The sequence below is a fragment of the Hevea brasiliensis genome, chromosome 1 (genome assembly GCF_030052815.1).
Source record: "Hevea brasiliensis isolate MT/VB/25A 57/8 chromosome 1, ASM3005281v1, whole genome shotgun sequence".
In the NCBI taxonomy this organism is placed as follows: domain Eukaryota; kingdom Viridiplantae; phylum Streptophyta; class Magnoliopsida; order Malpighiales; family Euphorbiaceae; genus Hevea; species Hevea brasiliensis.
Window position 1 is genome coordinate 69,846,358 of NC_079493.1, and position 8,264 is coordinate 69,854,621.

An 8,264-nucleotide genomic window follows, 5' to 3' on the forward strand; every position below is an offset into this window, starting at 1 on the left:
AACTTTTTCTCCAATTTTTTCAAAATGCTCAAAACCCTAATTACATAGATTTCAAATCTAATGCATTCAAAACATATATCCATACTTCACATACACAACTCAACCTAAACAACCATTCAAACACCTCAAACTCATTTATTTGAAACCCTAAATAAGGCTGGCTGAAATTCTTGTTTGGTCCCTCAACAATTATTATTTTTTATTTTAAGTTAATTTCTAAGTTAACCTAAATCATATGCTTTAACTAAAGAATTTCACTTTAAATGACTTACCTCAACATTGAAGTTCACTCAACCAATTTCTTCTCTCTTTCCTTATTTCTTTCTTGCTCAATCTTCTTCTCAAGTGAAGTTAACAAGGTTTAATGGGAAATTTTGGGCGATTTTAGGGTTAAATTTGGGATTACTCAAGCTCAAAATTGAGCTTCAATGGAGGTTTAGTGAGAGAAGGGAGAGTGAGAGAAACCCACGGGAAAATGAAGAGAAGAAGACCCCTTTCCCTGTTTAATTTTTTTGTTCTTATTTTCTAATTGACTTAATCAACAATTTAATTAAATAGAAAATTTATTTATGACCTTATTTTTGGTATCATCTTTGTGATGTCATAATTCAGTTTTCCTTTTCTTTTTTCTCACTGCTTTAATTTAATTCTATATCTCAAAATTTTTATTTCTCAAATTTTATTGGACAGTTAGGTCAGGAATCACCTCTAGGGGTGAATTAACCAAATTGCCCTTCGCTGGTCTGATCTGGTTTGCAAGTTATTCGATATTTCTTCCAGATCCCTGACCTAATTATTTGACCTGCTAAACAACTCTTTTTCATGATTTTCTTTTTTCCACTGTGTTCACAATAGTCCTAAGGACCGCGACGTCATATTTTTCGGTTCAAAATTTGAGTTTATACTGACCTCGTAGTCATTTCCCAAGAAGGTCACCCATCGTTGTGACTCCCGGATCATTTAACTTTTTATGCTTTGTTTTTCTTCTTTATACTTAACCATTTGACAATTACTAATTATTTGTATTCAGGGCTTATCTAGGTGTTTTAGACATGATTCTAATCCTCGTACTTGTCCGGACCGACGCCGGTCACCGGAACAGTAAAATGTACCAAGTTATGTAAATAGGGGTGTTATAACAAAAATTTAAGAAATCGACGGTACAAGGAGTTAATCGGTAGCACCAAAAAATTTGAAATGCAACCCGAAGTTGGGCATTTTGGTCATTTGACACTTAAAGTTGACCTTGGACCTAAATGTCCATTAAAAATGAGTGGTAATAAATTTTGAAACCCCATAAAAAGATGAAATTACATAGGTAATGTAATTAAGGAAAAATGAGGGGGGGACTAATTGAACTAATGAAACTTTACTTATTATATTAATTAACCTAAAGTTAGTGGAGTATGTTATATTAATTAACCTAAAGTTAGTGGAGTATATAAGTATATATGGGACAAATTTCTTCACTTAAAAACCTCATTTTCTTCATTTCACCATCCATGGCTGAATGGTCCTTCTCCCTAAATCCTCCATGGCCAGCCACATGCAAGAGCTTTAATCCTCATCTTCAAGCCATGGTTCTTGTAACTCACTTCATTAAAAGTGGTCCACACACCTTGGGCAGATTATAGGGAACAAAAAGGAAGAGTTTTGGTGAGGTTTAACAAGCTCCAAATAAAGGTTAATGCTAGTTTTCCTTACCCCTCTTAATTAAAGTTTGTATTAAGGTTGAGATGAGTAGTTTGGTGAAGAAATTTGAAGGATTTGATGAGTATTGACAAGGCTTTAAATTTGGCAGCCTTTGTGTCAATGGGAGTATGATTTAATTCTTCATGTATTTGGTCATTTGAAGGGTTAATTAGAGTGCTTAAATGTATATGAGTTTGATTATCATGTGTATGTGTGAATTGTGCATTTAAAGTGAAGTTAGGAAGTCAATAAGGGAGATGGAAGTATAAGTATAAACTGGGCAGCTTTGATGTGCTTAGGAAGACCTTAAATTCATGTATAATTAATGTTGATTTAAGAACAATTGAATGTATATTATTTGTGACACCCCTTACCCGTCTACAGTGTAGCTGAGCAAGACATGTTACCCTCGGTGCTGGAACATCCTATCTTATCTTACTTTATTCTTTTAATAATTTCTTCTCGTTATATTTTAATATCAATTATTTTTCTAAGGAGAAACTAGTGGAGTTTCCCCTGTTTCAATTACCATTTAGCGTATTTCACTATTTACCTGCTTGAAATTTTCAATAATATTTTACATTAAAAATCTCATCCATTATTCTCATAATCATCTCACATTCAACTCTTGCAATTCATTCCATGTTCAATTCATATATCAAAATTTTCAAAAGTCCATTAATTACACAATGTACAAACTAATTATATAAATTCATAAATTTCATGATATACAAATTAATTACAATTTTCTAGTTTGCATTACAACATAAGAAATATTTATTCTATAAAAAATACATAAAATGACTAATGTGAGCCCTATCTACATGCATTGCTAAGAAGGTGACAACTTGAGCACTTCTGCCACTTCTGTAACACCCCTAAGTTCAGTAGTGCGTTCTACTGTTCCTGTGACCAGTGTTGTCCAGACAGCTAGGATGCCTAGAACTACACTTCGAGATGAGTAAAGAGACATAAAATAATAAAATACAAGAAAAGAAAATACAAGAAAAACAAAGGAAAAATAATAGTGAAGAAATGCAACCAAGTTAAGCGAGCCGAGAACCCTAGCGATGGGTGACCGCATTGGGAAGTCACGGCGTGGACCGTTGACTAGCCCTGGACTGCGGGGAACCCTGAAAAATATTTTTAGGACTTAAATAGACCCCTATTGAAGTATAAATATCATTAGAAATATTAAATGAAAATTAAATAATTAGTACAAAGAAAAGTGAGAAATCGAAAAACGGACAAAACCCGGTGTTACCGAAAAATCGGGAATACAACCCGAACAGGGGCATTGTGGTCATTTGACATCCCGAATTGTATTTTGACCTAAATATCCATTAAAAATAAATAATATTACACTTGGAAAATATAATGAAAAATTAATTTAGGGTACCTAAAATAAATAGCAAAAATGGGGTTTAATTTAGGTAATTAACACATATTAAACATAAATAAGATTGATTTTATGTGAGTGGACCACTAAGGAATTTAAAATGTATTAAGTGGGCAGATTGCTCCACTAAAACATCATCTTCAACTTTAGAAATCTCCATTGTCGTAGATGAAGAGCTCCCAAAACCTCCATTGCCATCCATGTGTGGAGCTTCATCCACTCAAGATCAAGCCACAATTTCTTCAAGTCTCCTTCATTAAAGTTTAAGTACACAGCTTGGGCAGTATTTTGGGAGCAAAAAGGGAGAGATTTGAAGAGGTTTGACAAGCTCCACTTGAGGTATATGTCCATTTCCTTCATTCTTGCTTTGTTAAAGTTTGTAAGGATGTTATGGGTGTTTGATTTATGAAGAAATTTTTGAGGTTTGATGTTGAATGTGAATGTGTACTTTTGGCAGCCATGGAAACACCTTGAAGGCAGTTTAATTGTGCTTGTAAATGGTGAATTAAATGATTGATTAAATGTACATTGTGTAGGAAATTGTTTGGGTGATGTATACTTGGTATATGTAAATGTGAAATGAAATTTAAAGCTTGGAAATTAATGGAATGTAAATGTACCATTGTGGCAGTTTGTTAACTCTTGAGGAATGCTGGAATTCATGCTTCGTTTATGAAATAATGGTGTTGAAATGTGTTGGTTGTTATGGCAGTTTGAGTGTATGTATGGTGGTGTAAAGTGGGACATGTAAATGGGCATGAATTGGTGATTGAATTGTTGTAAATTGAGTTGGAGAAATTCTGCACTTGTTGGTTCACATTGAATGTAATTGTAAGCTGCCAAAATGACCTATAATATGTTATAAATTATTTTTAGGTTGTGGTACAACCAGAATTGGTTTGAAGGTTAAGTTTGGTGAGTGTTAAAAGTGATGCTCGATGTGTATGCAAGAATTTCAGTAAGGCAGTTTGAGTTTTAGGCCTATAACTTTAAGTGTGTGACTCCAATTGGTATGAGACCAATTGGAGATGAAACTAGGCACAAAATGTGCCAACTTTCATGAAGGAAACATACCAAAATTCTGCTTGCAAGGGAGCTTGAAAAATGACCAAATCCGGATTAAGTGCAAATAAGGCCTGAAAATTGACCATTCGGGCAGCAGTTAGTGTTTAGGCCATAACTCACTCAAAATAGGTCCAATTGACCTGAAATTTTAACCATGAATAGTTAAGACCCATATCTACAAGTATTATGAAGACACAAAAAGCACATAAATGACCATAAGCAAGTCAAACAGCTTGCACAAGTTCGGACCCAAAAACTGGCCGAACCTAAAATGACCTAAAGTGACCTAAAATGACCAATTTTGGTGCAATTTGACCAGCAATAGTAAAATGACCATAACTTGGTCTACATAACTCAGAATGACCTGAAATTTTGCCCCGCGTTCCATAAGACATAGATCTACAAGTTTTTAGTTTTGACTGAAACCCAAAAACCTAGGAAACTAGGTTGTCTGGCTAGGTCAAACTAGTATCCTGGAATCCAGCAAATTGCAAGAAAATGCAGTATACACGGAAATGAATTTGGTAACATGTACCAACCCTAAAAGACTATCGAATATGACATATTAGTAACGTTAAAACCTAAATTACCTAAAATGCATCGAGGGTCGATATATTAAGTTGATTAAGCAAATAATAGCATTCAGTGAATTATTTATCAAACATTATCGTTAGAGACAGTTTAATTAAGTACTGAAACACTTCAAATTGTGTTTCTCAGTTAGCAAAGACTCAGGGAGAGGGAAGGAAACACTGAGTCAAGACCAAGAGACAGTTATCAGAGGTTTGTGCACAACTAGTTTTTAACTGATTTTGTTTTGAATATTTCATATGATTAAATGATATATTTTTCTTATGTATTATGTTTAACAAGCATTGGATTTAATTCAATGATTATTGAAAATTGTTATAGTATGTATGAATTTAGCTTTGTGAAATGGTATTTCCACAAGTATTAAGCATTGTTATGGATTGAACAAATTATGTTTTGGAAAATTTTGATAGAACATGTTTTGAATTGTGATGGTAATTTTCATGGAAAATGTAAATTTATGATTTGAATTGTGATGAGCATAAAAATTATTGGATATTGGAATTGAATTTAAATCGAATTATATTGTGATTTATGCTCACTAAAAGGATTGTGATATTGTTTTATATTTCACTATAGATGCTTGACTAGGTTATTACCCGTCTATCTCATTTGTTGAGAAGACAATGGAGTTAGTTGTGTTTTGATTACCATGGTACGTGCACAGGCTTAGATTTTCCTCTGATTTGAGGTTAGATCTAAGTTTATTTTATCGTTATGGCCCTTGCGGAAGATTCATTATTGTGATGGTACTGTGCACGATGATTCGACCTCCCCGACCATAGGGAGTTAAAATTTGATTCGACCTCCCCGACCATAGGGAGTTAGAATCACCCCGAAGATGGCCCTTTCGGATTAGTCTTGCATAGTTAGTGAGATAAAGAATAGCTTTTGAGATAAAGAATGATTTTTGAGATACAGCATGGTTTTTGAGATAAAGAATGATTTTTGAGATACAGCATGGTTTTTGAGATAAGAATAATTTGAGATACAACATGGTTTTTGAGACACAGAACGTTTTTGAATGGTAAAGAATTGTGATTTCAATTATGATTTATGTACAATTGATTTTGTTGGAATTACCTAAATGGTTAGTTAAGATTTGATAAATTGAATTTCGTGATCAAAGTCATTTTATACAAATGATTCACATTATTGGCAATGAATATTTTGAGTTTTAGAATTTGATGAGTATTCAGATATCTAAATTATTTATTGTAAATTTTGTCAATGTATATTGTACTATGTTTTAAATTATAGTTGTGCACCACTGAGTTCACCACTCAGCGATAGCTTTGTATGCTGTCACAGGTAAGAAGAGCATAGAGCAGTGAGTAAGTTTCTTTGAAGACATTTGCAGATCAGCTCCAGGTATATTATAGGTATACCCATGTACATAGGTTTTGATATATGCATGTAATAATATGTATGTAAATTATTTGAGTAGTTGTATAAAAACTCTTGTAAAATATTTTGGTATGTAATTAAATGTAAATTATTGTAAATATAAATTTGAGATTTCATTTCCTTGAATAGTTTTGTATTATAAATTTTGAGTCATGTAATCAATGAAATGTTTCTTTATGATGATATTAGTTTGAAAATGAATTGATTGTTTATTGAGAATTGAATTGTGAATTGAAATGAAGTTATTGAAGTTGTATTTGAGAAAACATATTGGGAGCATTTTCTTTTGTAGGATTGAAGAATTGTTTTCTCAAAATACAGCCGGCACTTTGCCGAAATTTTGAAAAATTTTTTATAACACCAGATTTTAATCGATGATTTAAATTTCACGAAAATTGTTTCAAAATCCCTTATAGTATATTTAATGGGTTATCGGTAGGCGAAGTACGGTAATTCATTAGGTGTACTACGGGATCATGTTACATCTTACACGGGAGTAGGGTGTGATATGTTTTGTGGTATCAGAGCAATGGTTTTAAAGTGAATTTCGAACTGTGAATTTGAAATCTTTTTGTCGGTAACTACAACAGCTCAAATGTTTGATACATATAGTACATTTACATCATAAATATGAACTAATGGAGAGGAATCTCCTTATGTTGGTTGTACAGGAATAGAAAATCTTGTTAAAAGATATGGAAGAGAAGAATGAGACAATAGAACAGTTTGTGATGGCAGAAGAACAAGTTGAGGCCCCAGCTCCATAAAATGTTGAAGGCCTGACTGTACCAGTTTTGCCGGTACAAATTACTGCACAAATGGCCCAGCAAATGGCCACTTTCTTTCAACAAATGGCTGATAATCTATCAGCCCAAGCCCAAGTACAGACCCAACCCCCACAAGGGCAAGAGGACGTAAAAGTAAGATGCGGTAATAGAATTGTTGTAGATGAAGGCAGAGATGTTACAGTTATTAATTGTTAATAGATATTGTAATCAGAATAAGTTTCAGATATCGGTGAATTCGAAAAGGATAAAAGATGGGAAAGTTTGATCTATTGGGATGTATCGTAGTAACTATGCAATGTTCTTGATATTTATACTGTAAGCTGCAGATTACAGTACTGACTTGAGATTATTGTGTAGAGCTACATACTACCCGATAGTATACCTAGATAAGAATAGTTACCAACGGCATCTGTTTTGGTATAGTTATGCCAGGACAGAATTTAATTGTTAGAAATAAGTTTGAAAATTCTACTTAGGGATCTAAAACTCAAAGGTTAGAATATCAAAAGGTTATAGTTCAGTACAAAAGGAAGTAAGTTATAGAATATTAATAGATAAATAGAGTTATGAAAGTAAAAAATTCGAACAATTGGTTCAAATATAACAAAGAAATGTTACGAATGTGAGGAAGACTATGGACTAGAATGGTCAGAGGACCAATGACTAGATAAATGATTCTAACATGACCTCAAGGGTCATTCAAAAAGGAACATAAATCGAAATATTAGACAGGACAATACTAAGAGAAGATTGGTGATATACAAACAAATTAAACGTTGTATTAGATTGTTAAAAGTCTTATACAAATTTGAGGAAAAGAAGATTATTCAATTGTATAAAAAGGAAAAAAAATAAACGTATGACTAGTGTAAGATGACTATTGGGTAAAATTTCGTGGACGAAATTTATTTTAAGGGTGGGAGAATTGTAACACCCCTAAGTTCGGTAGTGCGTTCTACTATTCCTGTGACCAGTGTTGTCCAGACAGCTAGGATGCCTAGAACTACACTTCGAGATGAGTGAAGAGACATAAAATAATGAAATACAAGAAAAGAAAATACAAGAAAAACAAAGGAAAAATAATAGTAAAGAAATGCAACCAAGTTAAGCGAGCCGAGAACCTTAGCGATGGGTGACCGCACTAGGAAGTCACGGCGTGGACCGTTGACTAGCCCTGGACTGCGGGGAACCCTGGAAAATATTTTTAGGACTTAAATAGACCCCTATTGAAGTATAAATATCATTAGAAATATTAAATGAAAATTAAATAATTAGTACAAAGAAAAGTGAGAAATCGAAAAATGGACAAAATCCGGTGTTAC